At 47.8% G+C, this 16,098-nt stretch overlaps 1 protein-coding gene and 1 long non-coding RNA gene across 2 annotated transcripts in view; one reads left to right on the top strand and one right to left on the bottom strand.

Annotated features, from left to right (window-relative positions):
• TMEM178B (transmembrane protein 178B) overlaps positions 1-16,098 on the top strand; it is a 298,915-nt gene that overhangs the window by 116,482 nt on the left and 166,335 nt on the right. The window lies entirely within an intron of this gene.
• Positions 4,583-12,544, bottom strand: LOC115941474 (uncharacterized). The gene is made up of 4 exons (XR_004076232.2): positions 12,160-12,544; positions 9,914-10,226; positions 6,407-8,625; positions 4,583-5,370 (listed from the first exon to the last, which is right to left on the bottom strand). It is a non-coding gene; the product is annotated as an uncharacterized LOC115941474 (long non-coding RNA).

Genomic DNA, 16,098 nt, shown 5'->3' with positions numbered 1-16,098 from the left:
AACTACAATATAGAGAGAATGCAGAGAAAGCACTTGTTATATACATACATATTTGTTGGACAGAATTCATTAGCACTCAGTCAATGACAGAGTGTGTCTCAAGGCCTTTGGCTGGTGTGTGTGGAAACAGCATTGCTGCAGAGAAAGATTCTTTGTGAAGATCCCGAGGCATCTCCCTGTATGATGGGTGTGTTCGTGGAACGCCACATGTTAACCACATGGGCACCTCAAGTCATTTCAAATACAGTAAAGGGGTCTTTTAGAACAGTAAATTCTATGACCAACCCCTTTGTAGAGAGAATTCTATTTTAAGGTAAACGAGTCTTCTTTCTCTGTTGTGGTTCATTTGAACGTTTACGGACTTACTCCAGAGATTTTTCCTGCGTGATGGACTGTACTAGAAATGGTAAGGGAACATGGGGCAAATGCAGTGGGTCAGGACTCATGGGTACAGTGAGTTTTGAGAAGGCAGTGATGGGGGCGAGGGGAGGTGGTCATTTGTAGAGAGCAGTGTGTCTGGGTGCAAGCAGGCTGCTTTGGGGGCATCCAGTGGATATGGGGACCCCCAAGGTCAGAGCTAGAAGTAGAGGGAGGGGGCTACTGGAAGAAGTCGTAGGTGCTAATCCTTGGTACCAAAGTGTGATTCATCAGAGGTGGAGAGTCCTGGGAGATATTAGGGGAAAAGTGGAGCTTAATGAACCAACACATATTTATCGAGTATCTGCTGAGTGTCACCATACTGAATGTTTACACTTACTCCTTATATAGAAGTATACGAGATACCATCTCAAAAACCTTAACATCTAGTTGCAGAGATGAGATCTGAAGAGTCAGATAAGAACAGAAGACACTAACAAAAATAAATTCAATAGGGTTAAATGTAAAAGATCTGTTTTTTTTTTTCTTTTTTTGTTTTATAGGCCATTAATTACAGAGGGAGAGAGGGGAGGGGCAGAGGGAGAGAAAGAGAATCTTCTTTTAATTTATTTTTATTTTATTTATTTATTTTAGAGAGAGCGAGAGAGAGCGCACACACGCTTTCATGGTGGGAGGGCAGAGGGAGAGAATCCTGAAGCAGACTCCCTGCTGAGCATGGAGCCCAGTGTGCAGGGCTCCATCTCACGACCCAGAGATCATGACCTGAGCTGAAACTAAGAGTTGGATGCTCAACCGTCTAAGCCAACTAGGTGCCCCAAGGACCTGCTTTTTGTTGTTGTTGTTGTTGTTGTTGTTCTTGGATTAAAATTACGAACTAAGAAAATCAGAACTGGGGATATCTAAGAATTTTAGGGGACTCCAGTCTCCGAGGAGTCAGCAGTATGAAATGGCTGCCGGAAAGCAAATACAATCTCAGGTTTCATGAATAAAGGCCTTGTGCCCAGGGCAAGAGGGCTGATGGGCCTTGGCACTCTGCACAGCTAAGCCCATCTGGTGCATGACACACAGTTCTGGGCATGACATTTTAGGAGGCCCATTAAAAGATGGCAGTCCCTCTCGAGGGACACGGCTGGGAAAGTGAAGGGTCTGGAAGGGTCTAGAAATCATGTTGAATGAGGAACAGTTAATCTTTTCATTCTTCTTTTTTTGCTCTTTTCATTCTTCAGCAAACATTGATTGAGGGTCTACCCGAACAGTGGGATGTGTTAGGGATTCAGGTCAAAGCTTGCCATCTTTGAAGAAACAAAATGAGGTCTAGTTAGTCTCGAGAAGAAAAGAATAAAGGGTGAAATTTAAAACCCACTATGTGGAAGGAAAGTTCTAAAGGGTAGAATGAGGGCCACAGGGTGGCTGGGAGGCAGAATGGGGCCCCAGATAAAGGACTGTCTTGGTAACCAACAGAGCAGGTGAGTGCTTTAGCTTTCTCATCTATACAGCAGCCCTGTGATGGGATTTAAGTTTAAATTAAATGAGAATAGTGCATGTGGTGGGAGCATTTTGTAACCAGGAAAACATCCTAGAGGAGTGAGATTCTCTTGCTCATGTTGCAAGGTTGGGTGCTCTTTTTAGGAAGGCCCTTGCCTTGGGGTGGTTGGGATACGATGAGCGACTCAGAAACCCTCTTCTGCGGATGTGGGCTGGTCTGTCAGGCAGTTTTCCCCGGTCCAGAGCAAAATGAAAAAAAGCAAAATGGCAGGAGGAGGAAGAGTCAGGAGAGAAGGGCGGCCACAGCAACGTAGTAAACTTTTCATTAATTTTAAGATTGTCTGGGGCGTCTGGGTGGCTCAGTCGTTAAGTGTCTGCCTTTGGCTCAGGTCATGATCTCAGGGTCCTGGAATCGAGCCCCGCGTCGGGCTCCCTGCTCAGTGGGGAGTCTGCTTCTCCCTCTGCTCCTTCCCCTCCCCCTGCTCATGCTTGTGTGCTCTCTCCTCTCTCTCTCAAATAAATAAATAAAATCTTTTTAAAAAATGTTTTGAGATTGTCTTTGATGTAGTTTTCATGGTTCTTTGCTATGAGAATGTTTTTTTCTTCTATGATAGGACGATGTTAATAGATTGTACTGTATTTTTAAAACATTGTTACTTAGTAAATTAAGTTGGTACTTTTTATGAGAAGATTTTATGGGTCTGAAATTTTTTAAAAACTGGGAAACGCTGTCCCATTCTCTTTCTGACTCAAAGGCTGTCACTGATGTCCCAAATTGTAAATAGTAAGTGCAAACTGGTGGTAGGCACAGCACGTGCTATGGGAAATCAGAGAAGGGAGAGCCGGCCCCCCTCATCCCAGGCAGCAGGGGATGTTGTCTTGAAAAGGCAATCCCCGACTTAGGAGCTGGATGCAGAGAGGCCCGTGGCCTGGCTGCAGAGGAGCATGGAGTGTTGCCCCACGCGTCTCGTGAATCCTGAGTCCCACTGCAGGGGCCCCATCAGACAGCCCCTGCAGATCCTGGCCGTTGAAACCCTCAGACTGACTCCATTTAAACTTGAACAACCTGTGACATACAGGGCTCTCTGGTTGTCCAAAAGAGCCACAGAAACCCACTTTAGGACAGCTTAGTCGTGAGTCCTGTTGCCCATGGCATAGGGGGACAGGGGTGGGGCAGCGGGGACCTTGCCCACACATCTTCTGGGCTTGTCTGCTTGGAGGGACTTCTGGGTGGCCTGGCCTGGGGCAGATGCCCATTTTTCCACCTGGGACTCTGACTGTAATTCTGATGGAAGAGGTGATGTCAGCTGTCCTTTGGGATTTGTGCTGTCCATTTGGGTGGGAGATGAGAAGAAAGGACTCCCCCACATGGGAGGGGCAGTGTTATTTCCCAGACAGGGGAAGGGGGCTGGGCTGATCAAACATGGAACGTGCTGGGGGAAGTTCCCCGGATGGGAGGTGTGAATATGGTGGACTCCCTGCTGGCTTGGGCCAGTAATTAAATCATGATTTTTTTTTTTTTTCATTAATGAGTTGAGAGAAACAACTCTGGCTTTTGCTGACAAGCAGGTCAGAGGCAGGGCTGTGTCTCTGGGCACCTCTCACAAAACTCCATTTCCTGGGGCAGCTTTCCTTAGCATGGAGCTGCTTTGCAGAAAACACGCATTTAAATGACACTGTTGTTTTCCTAGCGGCCATTCTGATCCCACATTCTGGGATGGGGCCCGGAATTAGCATTTGTGCTCAGAACCCAGGGTCTCAGGTGGCCGGTGGCAGATGGTCTGCTTGCCCACACTTGGAGGAAGCTTTTCTCGGTTTTTTTCTGGTTCCCGGCCTCGCAGTTTGGTCTTCCCTTCAGACTGTTAACATTTTGAAAACCGGTGGTTAAATGTACAAAGTGAACTATTTCAGGGAATCTAGGAATAAATGCTTTTGCACAGTGAAGCACAATCCTTTGATGATGGAGCCCTGTTCTGCTCCTTCTCCACCCTCTCCCGGGGAAGGGATATTGTGGTTTGTCAAGACTGGTGAAGGGTTTTTTTTTTTGATTCAAGGCGACGGTTACTGCAGGAGCCTGTGATAACTCCAGCTATTAGTATTACTTTATTTTAACTCTCAGTTTTAAAATAGCTGCAGGGCTGCACCTGGAATAAAAATGAATTAAAGAGAAAGCCACTGCGTGGAATTTAAATAGCGCCTCAGGGATAGGCTTGTTCTTCTGGTGCCATCACTTAGACCCACAAGGGTTTCTTTTTTTTTCCCCCCACCCTTCCTCAAAGCTTCCCAGAACGCCACTCACGTGAGCAGACACAGGGATTTTTGTCATCTTTTCTTCTTTGGGGTTTAAAAATATCATTTTGAAGGAATGCTTAGCTACCAGACCAAGCACCCAGGGGCTCACATGCCCTGGCAGCCTGTGAGGGACCAGGGTCCCAAATCCAGGAAGGTGTGACTGCTGCCCTCAGGGAGCTTTCTGTCGAATATGAAGTGCCAGGGAACTCCGGGGTGTGAGGCCTCCCGTGGGTTGTTAGCCTGGGATGGGGGAGGAGCACAGACCCTCTGCCTGGGGAGGCACCCTGGAGCTGACACCCTGGAGGTGGGGTTTGCTGGGCCTGGGGGGGTGGTGGGGGAGGACGTTTCTGGCCGAGGGAGGGGCATGGCATTGTGGAGAGCCAAGGGGAGTGCACTGAGATCCGTAGGAGATGGGGCAAGGGAGGCGGGCAGGGCCAGCGGGGTTGGGGGGGCTCGGGCGCTGTATGGAGTTGCCTGGGTATGATTCTGCAGGTTGGCAGAACACAAAACCAAACCAGCGTCCGTTAAGTAGGCGAGGCACGTGCCAGCGTACGACTCTTCGAATCGCCATTGTGCCAGTGGCGTAGAGGTTGTGCTGGCGGGTGTGTGGGGTTGACCCGGGAGACAAGGGAACCTTTGGGGGAGCTATGGCAGCAGTCAGGTGAGCCGTGACAAAGGTTTGAACTAGGCAAGGCACTGGGGACGAAGGACTGACAGGAATAAGAGATGTTGAGGAGGTACAATAAACAAGGGGGTGCAGTGGCCAGCGAAGTAGGAGGAGACCAGGGGCCGAGGGAGGAGGGAGTCTGAAGATGGAAGAGGTGGCTGCACTTGGGGTGAACAGAGCCTGACAGACAGACTTGGCGAATCTCTGCACTGCACACCAGAGACTAATGTACCCTTGTGTGTCAATGCGGCTCACACACCAAACAAGGTGGAAAAGGTTGTAAGGTCAGGTGCCCTTGGGCTTGGCAACTGTGAGGCCTCTGCAGCCCTGGGAGAGGGGAGGGATGGAGGGAGAGAAGGAGATTGCAGGGGGTTCAAGAGAGGATGGGAGAGAAGAAGCAGGGATAGGATTCAGCTGTGAAGGATACATCCTAGATTAAGCCACCTGCTTGTAATCAGTGGTGCTTTCCTTTTTTATCCCCTTTGCTCATTTTCTTTCCATATTCCTGAGGGTGAAAGACAACTCGGAAGATGCAATGCACAATAGATCTGGAATAGAGGAGAATAATTGGGAAATTCGTTAATTGCGGCTCTCTTTACAGTTCTGTTACAGAGTCCAAATGGTAGTTTACGACACCAGTTGAAGCCTTATCGGGTAAGAGGTATTGACATAGCATGACTCCCTGGAGTCATGGAGAGGAATGCTAGTGGAATTCAAACATACTTGGGAATGTAAATTCAATCCCATATAGGACTGTAATCAAGGCACACAGCCTATTAAATAAATGAACACTTGAAAATGCAGGAATGGCAGGCAGGAGATAATCTAAAAATGTTCTCATTGTTTGCTCTTTTCCCCGACCCTATGGGGATGAGAAAGAAGGGGTAACGATGAAGAACTCCAATAATAGGTATAATTTACTGAATGCTTAGATGTGCCAGACGCTGTGCCGAGTAGAGTTCACAATCTGTCTCATTGAAACCATCTCACTTAATGCTTCCTACAATTGGGGAAGGGAAGGACTCTTCCTACCCCCGTTTTGGTATTGAGCGATTTGGAGGCCAAGTGGTCACATAGCCGGCTGAGTGGATGTCATGATCCCTGGGTATAGGCAGACCCAACCATGTGAGAAGAGCCAGGCTTAGATTCAGCTCTTTCCCTAATGCACGGGGCCTCGGCTCCTTTATCAGCAAAAAAGGGAGGCTGGTGCAAAATACCTCTAAAATGCTCTTTGGCTATAGAATCCAACCAACTAATTCCACCTGTCATTGCTTTTGCTCCTGGCCCCAGGAATCCAGCAAATGTTCCGTAGCCCAAGGTAAGCGTGACCCAACAGGAATGGAGATCATCCCACCAGCTTTACAAATCGGGGAAGCAGAAGGTGAATTCCAGAGCAGAAATGTCTGCTTCTAGGGAGCTGCAAGCCTGGCCTTATAGGATGTACCAGGAAGATGGGGGTCCCAGCCGTGGTCTTTCTCTTGAAGATTTCCCACTGTCTCTTGCCAGGGGTACTGTTTCCCCTGGATGGACTCTGAGCTGCTCTTAATTGTGCATCTGGCTAGAAAGCTTTTTCTTGCCACTCACCTTTCAATTTTCCATCTTTCACTTTTGGCGTGTCTTACTGCAGGGACAAGTGGCTGAAATCTCCCATGTTGTTCCTCAGATAGCCACATCACATGTTCTCAGACATTCTACTTCTTAGCACACAAGGTTTTTTTGTGTTTTTTTTTTTTGTTGTTTTTAACCAAATGTCATTGGGGGAAGGTCTACATTGGCAGTCTTTAATGTCTATTTTTTACCAAAAGATTTTTTTCTGAGACCAGAATGATCTCGGCTTTGGAGAATTTCTAGTGCTAGATCCTCTTTCTAACTGTGGAAGGGCTTATCTGGAATGCCCCAGAAGGATCCCGAGTATTGAGCTAGGGGAGACCTGACAGCAGGGTATGATTATGGACAGATGGTGGTTGTTGATCTGTTGAAGACAGAATAGTGACTCAGCAGGAGAACTGTGATTTGGGGCTGGATGCGACTCCATTCAGCCGAGTTATATAAGATCGTTACAACAGCCGTGGCTGCCCTTTATTGAGGCTCTGCGTGCCAGGCTCTGTGCGAAATACTTTGACATGGCTGGTCTCGTTCAGTCCTCACTGCAGGTGGCCACACACGGGCGTAAGGTCCTACAGCTGGTAAAGCTCAGCTATTGGTAGTCACCTTGACGTGTGCTTTGGGAGTTGAGCTTGTCTTCAGAGGTTAGAGATGTTCAGTTTCCTCATCATGCTCTTGTGTCGATTTTCACATGGCTTTATCTGAACCCTCCTTCAGTTTACATTTTTGGTCCTTACTGCCTCTCCATGTCACCCGTTTCTCTATTGTTATTAGTAATTTCTTTCACACTGCTCCAAATTTCAAACTGCTTTATGAATCAAGGGATGGTGCCTCAGTCTGGCATTATGGAATTTGGTTTAAGAGTGAGTGCTCTGTTACCCTCTCCAAGACTTTTTGAAAATTTGGACATTGTTTCCTACTAACATTTTTATTTGTCTTGCAGACTCCTAATTTCCTTAATTCATCCTTATGAAGGATACTTTTCTGTTTCTGGAGGACTTCAGCTGCCCTTCTCTGGACCTTTTCTGATTCTATTATATCTCTACCAAAAATCAGAAGTGAAAGTGGTAATAATCAAAGAGTGCCATGGTCTTATTCAATTGTGCTTTAGGATGGAATAACATGAGGCATGATGTGGGGTCAGTGAGGGTTGTTAGACAAGAGAATGACTATCAAATATCACTCTGTTCAAATCCAGTAAGAAGGATGAATCAGATGGAACATCGGCCATGAGGGCCTGCACTGGTTAGTATTACCTCAAGGATGTGTCAAGGGTGATTCGACACCGTGTAATTAAAGGGGCTGCATGAGTACATGTGGGGATTCAGTTGGGGGCCAGCCAGGTTAGGAACAGTTCAGAGAGTAGGGTCTAAGATCAATCAAGAGAATGGATCACAACAGATATAAGGATAGTGGGCCTCATCGTTTTGGGGGATTGGCTGTGAGAGAAAAGGTCAAGCTGCAAGACCAGCCACGTATGGCATGATAACTTAGAAGAGCCATCTGAAGATAGTCATTGATGTGGTCGGCTGGCCTTGATACAATATTGTCTGAAGACAGGGCCACAGGCTTCCCAAGCCCCTTCCCAACTAGGGTCATTGGTTGTCCACATGGGTCTGCCCAACCTCAGGGAGAACCATGCTTGTCACTGGTCCCTGTGAATGAGCAGACTGAGTCTTTTCCATAGCAGAGGCCAGGACAGACCGGCGTAGAGGATGTGTGACCCTGACTTGCCATTCAGGAGGAGAATGGAAAGTTCTCCCAGGTTTATTTTATTCGTATTCAGCTTGTCCTAGAATGAATCTGTCCTGAATGGTGCTTAAAATAATCAGGCCAACATTTAAGGCTGAGAATACCTTTACAGCGTCGGGACTTTTGTTTTAACAAAATTTACTCTAATTTGAATTACAAATAATCATAGAACACAGAGTTAGAGGGATTCTTGGAGGTAATATATTACATTTAACTGCACGAAAGTCCTTGAAGTCTTTGCTTATTTCAGTTACACACTGTCTCCTTTATGAGGACCCTCGGGAGAAGTTACTTCTGGATCTAGGCTTGGGAATAATTGCGGTTCTTTTCCCTTTCTTTCATTTAATTTTCACAATAATTCTTTGAGGTGGGTAGAATGATTCCAGTTTTATAGCAGAACAGACAAAAATTCCAATTGTTGAATAGATTTGGCCAAGCAAACACAGCTGTAAAGAAAAAAGTGGAGTTCAAGCAAAGTCTATCACATTCTGGAATTCTCCTTGGAGTTAAATTGTGAAGCTCTTATGTCCTTAATGCAACAGGGTCAGCCCAAGGGGGGCGTGGCTTCTAAACCATTGATCACTTCTCTTAAACTCAGCCTAATTCTCCTGCTCCAAGGTATCAAGGTATTTTTTCTCCCCTGCACAGCCACCTACTGTCTCCCTCTCCTGAGTGCCAATAAATGCTAAAATGTTGTTTATGGTGCATCTTTTCTTTATTGCTTTCCACCTTTCTGGATCTCCTCCCTCCCCACCCATCCCTCCTTTCCCTTCTCTCTTCTTCCTGCTATCTCAATGACTTGACACCGCTTAGGAAATTTCACAATCTATCAGGTCTCTCTTTTGTTGTTGAATTTCACAATCTATCAGGTCTCTTTTTTGTTGTTGCCTGGTAGCACACATACAGCCAACTTAGTGTCTGTCTTGAGCAAGTGAATAGAATATAACAAGTGGGCAGAACTCTAGGCTGCACATTTTAATATTAGTCTTATTTATGGCTCCATTCTTAGGCCTCTCTTACTGGTTTCTCTTGTTTTGTTACATATTTCTAATGTGCGGTGTCTCAGGAGATTTTTGGTGTCCCTTTTATCAACCCTCAGTGCTTTCTGGAATGAGACTGGGTGTGAGTAAATAGCAGTCTAGTCACCTCTCTCTCAAAATATGGGGCTGATTTTAACGTAGCCTGATTTATGAACCGTGGTGGCTTTTAGTAATCAACATATTTATTCTCTCCTACATATTCACAGGCTACCAGTGTAATGTTTAATTCCATCTGGGGGTCAGGTGCTTCCTCGTTCCACCGATCTGGACCACATTTGCTTCTCTCCTTAACTGGCATCTCCTTGGAAACTTCCCCCAGACACGGACCCCTGAGCCACACCTTCTGTTCTGGGCCTGAACATTTGAACTCATTTAAGGAAGCCAAATTTTCCCTTCTTATCTTTCCACCCTCTTGCACTTCACTTACTTCTTTATGATGTTGCCATTACCTTCCTCGCTCCCAAGATCCTTTTGCTAAGGGAAGGCAAACAGAACAGGCCTGGTGCCTACTTTTTGCCATCTGTGGGCGTACGTTATCCTCACAAGCTGTGGATTCACCTTGTCCTGGTTGTTTTACCCCCAAATGTAGCTTAAAAGCCCTTTTAAAAATTGTCTGGCACGTTTTGAGGTCCAGGCCCTGCTGCAGAGTATGTGCACCCCACGGGCAGGGACCCCCCCTCCCCAAAGTCTGTACCTGTCTGTGCTGTGCCTGGGGCCCAAGCAGACAGCTGTCTGGTGCCCGCCTGGCCTTCCTTGGATGCATCCCACTCATTTTCTTCTTCGGGATCCTTCTTGCTTGCTCCGAGGGTTTACCTTATTGGACTTTTTCGCCAGGGAATCCCAACTATTTTTCTCTCCACTCATGTCATCACCTCCTTTCTTCTAGAACCCAGGTGGCTCCCCAGGACAGGCCCCTGCTCCATGCTTTATTCCTTGTCTGCTGTGGCTTCGGCTTCACCTACTGGCTCTTTCCCTTCTGCCTGCAAAGATAAGCAGAACTTCCTTGTCTGGGGGGGAAAAAAAAAGAAAAAAAGTAAGATTTGAAATGAAAGAAAAGAGAAAAAGATAAGAAGAAAGAAACCCTCTGATTTCCTGTCTCCTCCAGCGACTGTCTTCCTTCTACCTTTCAAGTGTGGGCTAGACGTTCGTTGACAGCCCTGCCTCCCTGTCATTGGCTTCCCATCCTTCCTTAGACCTTCACGGATGGACTCCTGGCTTCCCAGCGCCTTTGGAGCTCTGAGCTCCAGTGTGACTCTTGCAAAGCACTGCCCCCATCCAGGCAGCAACGCCAGGCACCACGGTAAGGGGCCATCCCTCGCCGTGTGCAGGCCGACCTGGTTCCCTGGCTCGTTCCCCGTAGACTTCCTTCATTCCTTGCCTTGTGTCCCGCTTCACTGCTTTTTCTGCCCTGGCTACTGATCTAGGTGTTCTTCAACTTTTCCATCCTACCTTCCCCCACCTCCTGCCCTGCGACTCACAGATTCTTGTCCCTCTGGGCTAACAACCTCGATATCCTTCCAGTTCTGTTTTCCCTTCTTTCTCAGTTAGGCTCAGGGCATCTACAACCCTGAAAAATGCATCTCCTGACTGGGCCTGACCCCCATGATCTGCCTTCCTGTGTATTTGTCCCCTTCTTGCGCATAGCATTCCCTTGCTCAAAAATCTTCACCTACTTCTCTTCTATAAAGGACTATGTCAAATCTTGAGTTATAGGCTCTACTTGCAGCTCACATTCCTTTTCCAAGAGCACCGGGATGAGGGCACCAGCCTAAGCCAGAGTGTCTACACGCCAGTCCTGGCCCTAATATGCTCCTAGAAGCTCAGGGATCTCATGTAGGACTTAGGGACTTAACATCTGCAATATCTACCTAAAGTCTTCTTGAGATAACTCTGGAGAAGTAGTCAGCTCCGTGCCTGGCACATGATAAAATGTTAGCCATTGCCATCATCATGGCCTTGAGGTGCTGTCCCAGGTCTGAGGTGGTCTGGTCTGAGTTGAAAGGAAATGCATCGGGGTGCGGGACTTTCAAGGGACCCCACCACAAGGAGAGCAGCCTGCCTCAGAAGGCATTGGGGCCAGGACTGAACAAGACAGAGGGCTCATCTCCACTTCTCTGTCTGCTTCATTTTCCTTCTGCAGACTGCCATCATGGTTCCCCGCCCTACCCGCCCTCAGGAGCAGATGGTCTTCTCCCCTAGCTGCTGAGTTTGTGCCCATAAAGCAGCCAACCAACAGAGAACCAAATTTTAACTTCCTGGGAGAAAGCTTATGTTTGGTTCAGCTTTTGTCACATGTTCACCCCAATCCAAACACCTGTGGTGTGAGGGAGGGTGAATGGTGCTGAGAACAAACGTGGTGGCAGGAGCCTGCCCTGAGGGTGTTGGCGGTTCTCCGAGAAGACTGCCGTGGCTCATTGAACACCTGGAAGACATGCACCACCTTCTCTTTTTGGTCTCATTGCTCACTTTGTCCTTATAGGACCTCTCCACTGGGCCACACTCCATGCCAAGCGTGTATAGTCCCATTCTACTTCTCCAGCCACTGCCCACCCATGGATTCTCCAGCCACTGCCGAGCCGTGGAACGCACATTCCTCCTTCACACACATCCCGACACCCCCTACCCGATCCATCACCTTCCATGAGTGAGCTCAAGTCAGATTTCTGTAGCAGACCTTTTCTGATCACCTTGTCCCACTCCACAAGACACTCTTCCTTCCTCAAACTTCTGCAGCACCGGCCCTCTCTGCCTCCTTTTTGCCCCTGATAAAATGCCCTTGAATGTTCTCTATCTTCTGGGTAGACTGGAGGCTCTTGGAAGGCAGGAGCCATACCTGCTTTCTCTTTGTAGATGCTGGCTGTGAGAGATGATCACGTCCACCCACGTGCAGTGGACAGATCCCGAGATGAAGTGGTCACTCGGGAGATCCCTGCCACTTACCATTGCCCGCTGGCTCTTCCTTGATGGTCAGAATTGTGTCAAGAAAGACGGCTTTCTTGGGGCGCCTGGGTAGCTCAGTCGTTAAGCGTCTGCCTTCGGCTCAGGTCATGATCCCAGGGTCCTGGGATCGAGCCCCGCATCGGGCTCCTGCTTGGTGGGAAGTCTGCTTCTCCCTCTCCCACTCTCCCTGCTTGTGCTCCCTCTCTCGCTGTGTCTCTCTCTGTGAAATAAAGAAATAAAATCTTTAAAAAAAAAAAAAAAAGAACGACGGCTTTCCTAATTGCTTTCTTTGCCTTTCGAGAGATAAAACTATCAGCAGGACAGGGCAGGAATCTGTGTGATGTTGTGCATGTAATGAGAGTTGAGCTTCCAGGAGATACCAGGATTCCTGACATCACTGCCATGGCTAGATTCTGAGAAAGTTTTGTCATCTGTATTGGGAAAGTGTTGTTTATCTCTGCAGCTGGAGGAGTATTCTGTACTCAGTTACCTCAACCAGAATGACTTTTGGTCGTTTCTCCTATTTTAGGAGACCCTCTGGGAAATATTTTTATGATCCCAAGGCCTCCTGACATCACCATGTGACAGATTACCCTTTCTTATGAGAAGCAGCTGGAATTAACAGACGGTGCCTATTGTCTGTGATTCTTAAGTAGGTTAAACCGAGATGCTTGCCCCCTTTACTGGGAGAAAAAGTGGGTGGTGCCATGAGGAGTGAGAATCTTCTCATGGCTGCAAGGTTCCTTTTAAAACTCTGTGTTGAGTAATCATGCGGCTTGCTTTCTCTGTTTCTGCTAGAAAACACACAGAGCTGTACCACTCAGAGTCCAGAATGTGAGTTATCAAGGGCTGGCGATTCCTGCCTCAAGGGGAGGTGATAAAGGAAGTGAGAGCTCCTAACTCTCTTTGTCAGCCATCCGCCCCCCATCACCACAGAGCAAAGAGCCCCGTGTGCAGATTCTGGAGCTCACTGAACAGTCTGGAGCCTCCAAGTGCCACGCAATACCTGTCCCCCCTGAGACCCTAATGAATTTCCTTCCACTTATGCAAGAATTTACCCGAATGTCCTATGGAGCACAGAACACCGTTCTTATTTGGAAGATTCAGAATATTCCTGCATGTGGAATGTAGCTGCAAAGTTGTTGGATTTCTCCTCCTCCTCTTGACCTCCTGTGTCATATTCTTTGACATTATCCCCTTTTATCTTTGGTTTTATTCTAATTTCTCAGAAATATCTTTTCACCATCATTTTGCCATCTTGTCTAGGAGCCCTTTATCTCGTCTAATAAACCAGGCTGTAAAGAATCATTCCTCAAGTGCCTTTCATCTTTGGGAACAGAGGAATGAGCTCGTCCTCGTAAGCTTATAACCTTGGGCAGGAAAACAAGCGGGCAGCACGCACACTCCCCGAAAATCCCTGAGTGCCTATGTTCCCGCGTTACTAATGTACCAACATCTTTCCTGACTCCTTCCTCATATTTTACCTTTAAGTACACCGTGCACCCCCCCCCGCCCTGGTCTCTCTCAAGTTTGTTTTCAGATCTTCTTGTTATTGAGTTCTTTGGCCCCCACTCTGGGGAAGAGTTGAGCCGCCATATTGAGATTGCCAGGGTCATGGCAAAGGGCCTTGGGAAATAAAAACATAATAGAGACCTGTAGGGCCACCACAGTCCCAGAGAGTGTTCTGTTTTTGGCAGCAAGACTGGGGAGAGCCCAAATTACTCTTATCTGGAGAGGAGGGACTCATGCGGGATTTGGGGGTGAATCAGACTTGGAATGGCCTCAGAGATCTTAAACTGAAGCCAGTGACCTCAACAGACTGGGCTTTGGTCTATCTTATCCGGGATCATGGGAAGAGGACCGAACCGGGGCTCCTCCGCTTTTCCCAGGCATGGTCAGATGTGAGCATTTTTCCAGGTGTTCACCTCTTTCCTTTGCCTTCTGCTCCCTCCCCTGGGGGCCTACAGCTCACTAGGAGTTATGGTTTTTGGCAACCCTTCCGTTTAGAACAATCACCTTTGCTGTTGAGACCCCTGACTGCCTTGAGGATTTTGGTTTGTTTTCCCTGGTCCAGATGCCTTTGGAGAGAGACGTACTAGAGAGCTTAGGCACGACTGTGTCCCGCCCCGTGATTATGAGGGTGGCGTGGGATGGTGGCCCAGGGGTGTCGGCAGGGGGAATGGAAGAGAAAAGAAGGTGAGACAGTGGGAAGAGAGGAGTATGGCAGCTCTACCAGATTCAGTCTCCAGCTGAGCATTTACCGACACCCGCTAGATGTTGTTTTCCACCGTGGACACATTTGTGTCTAATGTGCTATTGGGGGTTTTACCGGTTAACAGCAGAAAGGTTGCAAGTGTCTTGCTTGTCAAGGTTACATACCTCTTCCTAGCACCACACCTGGCATGCAGAGAGCAAAGAGAAAGTCTTTATGAATCCACAGTAATAGATAGTATCCCATCACAGATGTAGGAGATCCTAAGGAATTTGAGGTTATAATGTTATTTTTTTCTTGATCCTCTGATTTGGAAGGTAGCAGAGGAGAGCGCCCCAAGCTCTGATGTTTGACATTTCTGACTCCTAAACTCCTGAGGTCAGTCGAAGGGCTGCATGGCCCTGGGAAGGGCAAAGAACTTGGAGTTGGTGTCCAGGCAGTGAGTCCCGAGTGTGCTTCTTGATAATTGAGACCAACTGGGCAAGTTTGCTTCTGTCAGGTGTGGGTAATGATTCTTGCCCACTTCCCAGGGCACTGTAAAGATGAAAGAAAATGCTGTAGACAAGAATGATCACGAAACTGTAAATGTGGTTTATAAATGTTACCAATAATAAAGGTGTAGTTTTGGGGTCCCTTAGTCACCCTCCCACTCCTGCTGATCTCAGTGACTTGAACCCAGAAATGAAGAATAGGGCCCTTCTGAGGGGAGTCACGACTTTTCTTCTGAGGCTCAGGATCTCAGACCCAAAGCAAGAAGCTGCAGAAGACTCTCTCTGACGGCCTCGTGCTCAAAGGTCTGGCTGGCATGTTACCACGTCTTCCTGTGTGAAAGGTGTTCAAGGGAGAAAAAGAAGAGGCCGTTGAAAGAGACCAGCTCAGGCTCAGGCTGAGCATCCCTGTTCTCTCCTGCTACAGATTTCAAAAACTGTTAACTGAAAAGACCCCCAATAATATACTTTGGAAGTGGGGATAACAAGCCGAGTCAGGCTCTTTGTCTACACACCCGGTCCTCTTGGCTCCTGGCCTGAGGCAACAGAAACCAGCTTGGTTTGGGGGGGACAGGGGCTTTCATACCCCTCTCCCAGTGGGGTTCAGATTCCTTGAGAGTATAGAGAGAAGAGCATGAGAGAAGATAAATCCTGAACTTTATTCATATTACCCTCATTTCTCTCCTAGTGAGAATTCTAGAGCATCTTTTGTAGAAACCTGTGCCTTGTCCACTTTTATTTGTTCTGAAGCCTGATGAATGTGCTTCCACCAGGCTGCAGAGCAGCCCCCTAGGAACAGACATCAATCAAATGGGCCTTTTCCATCTAGTGCAACGTGATGGCCCTCCGCTTGCACAGGTAATTCTTCAGTTTTAATACCGCTGCATAGAGGGACGGTGTGGGCCCTGCTGTCCTTGGCACAGGGCTGGGTGATCTCCTTCATTTCAGTGGATTCATGGGGCCGGGCTGCCGCCCTGGGAGCCCACTTTGGATCTGATGGGTGGCCACACCTGTGTGCTTGCTTTGCCACTGGGCCATGGGTTAAGAAGGCACCCAGATTCCAGAAATCTAATCACAGGGTATGAAGGAGAATGGGGCTTGTAGGAGATCTTGGGCCTTCGTGGGGCACATCTCAGGTAGCCCTCCAGCACCGTTAGGGGAATTAAAGGTAGGTGTCCAGCGTGGGAAGGTGCAGAGAGGGGAGGAAAGAGACTTCTGGAACGGATTGTATGATAAAGG

Source organism: Leptonychotes weddellii, chromosome 12, assembly GCF_054177405.1.
Source record: "Leptonychotes weddellii isolate Sample4059 chromosome 12, ASM5417740v2, whole genome shotgun sequence".
Classification (NCBI taxonomy): domain Eukaryota; kingdom Metazoa; phylum Chordata; class Mammalia; order Carnivora; family Phocidae; genus Leptonychotes; species Leptonychotes weddellii.
This window is presented reverse-complemented; position numbering and strand designations above follow the sequence as displayed.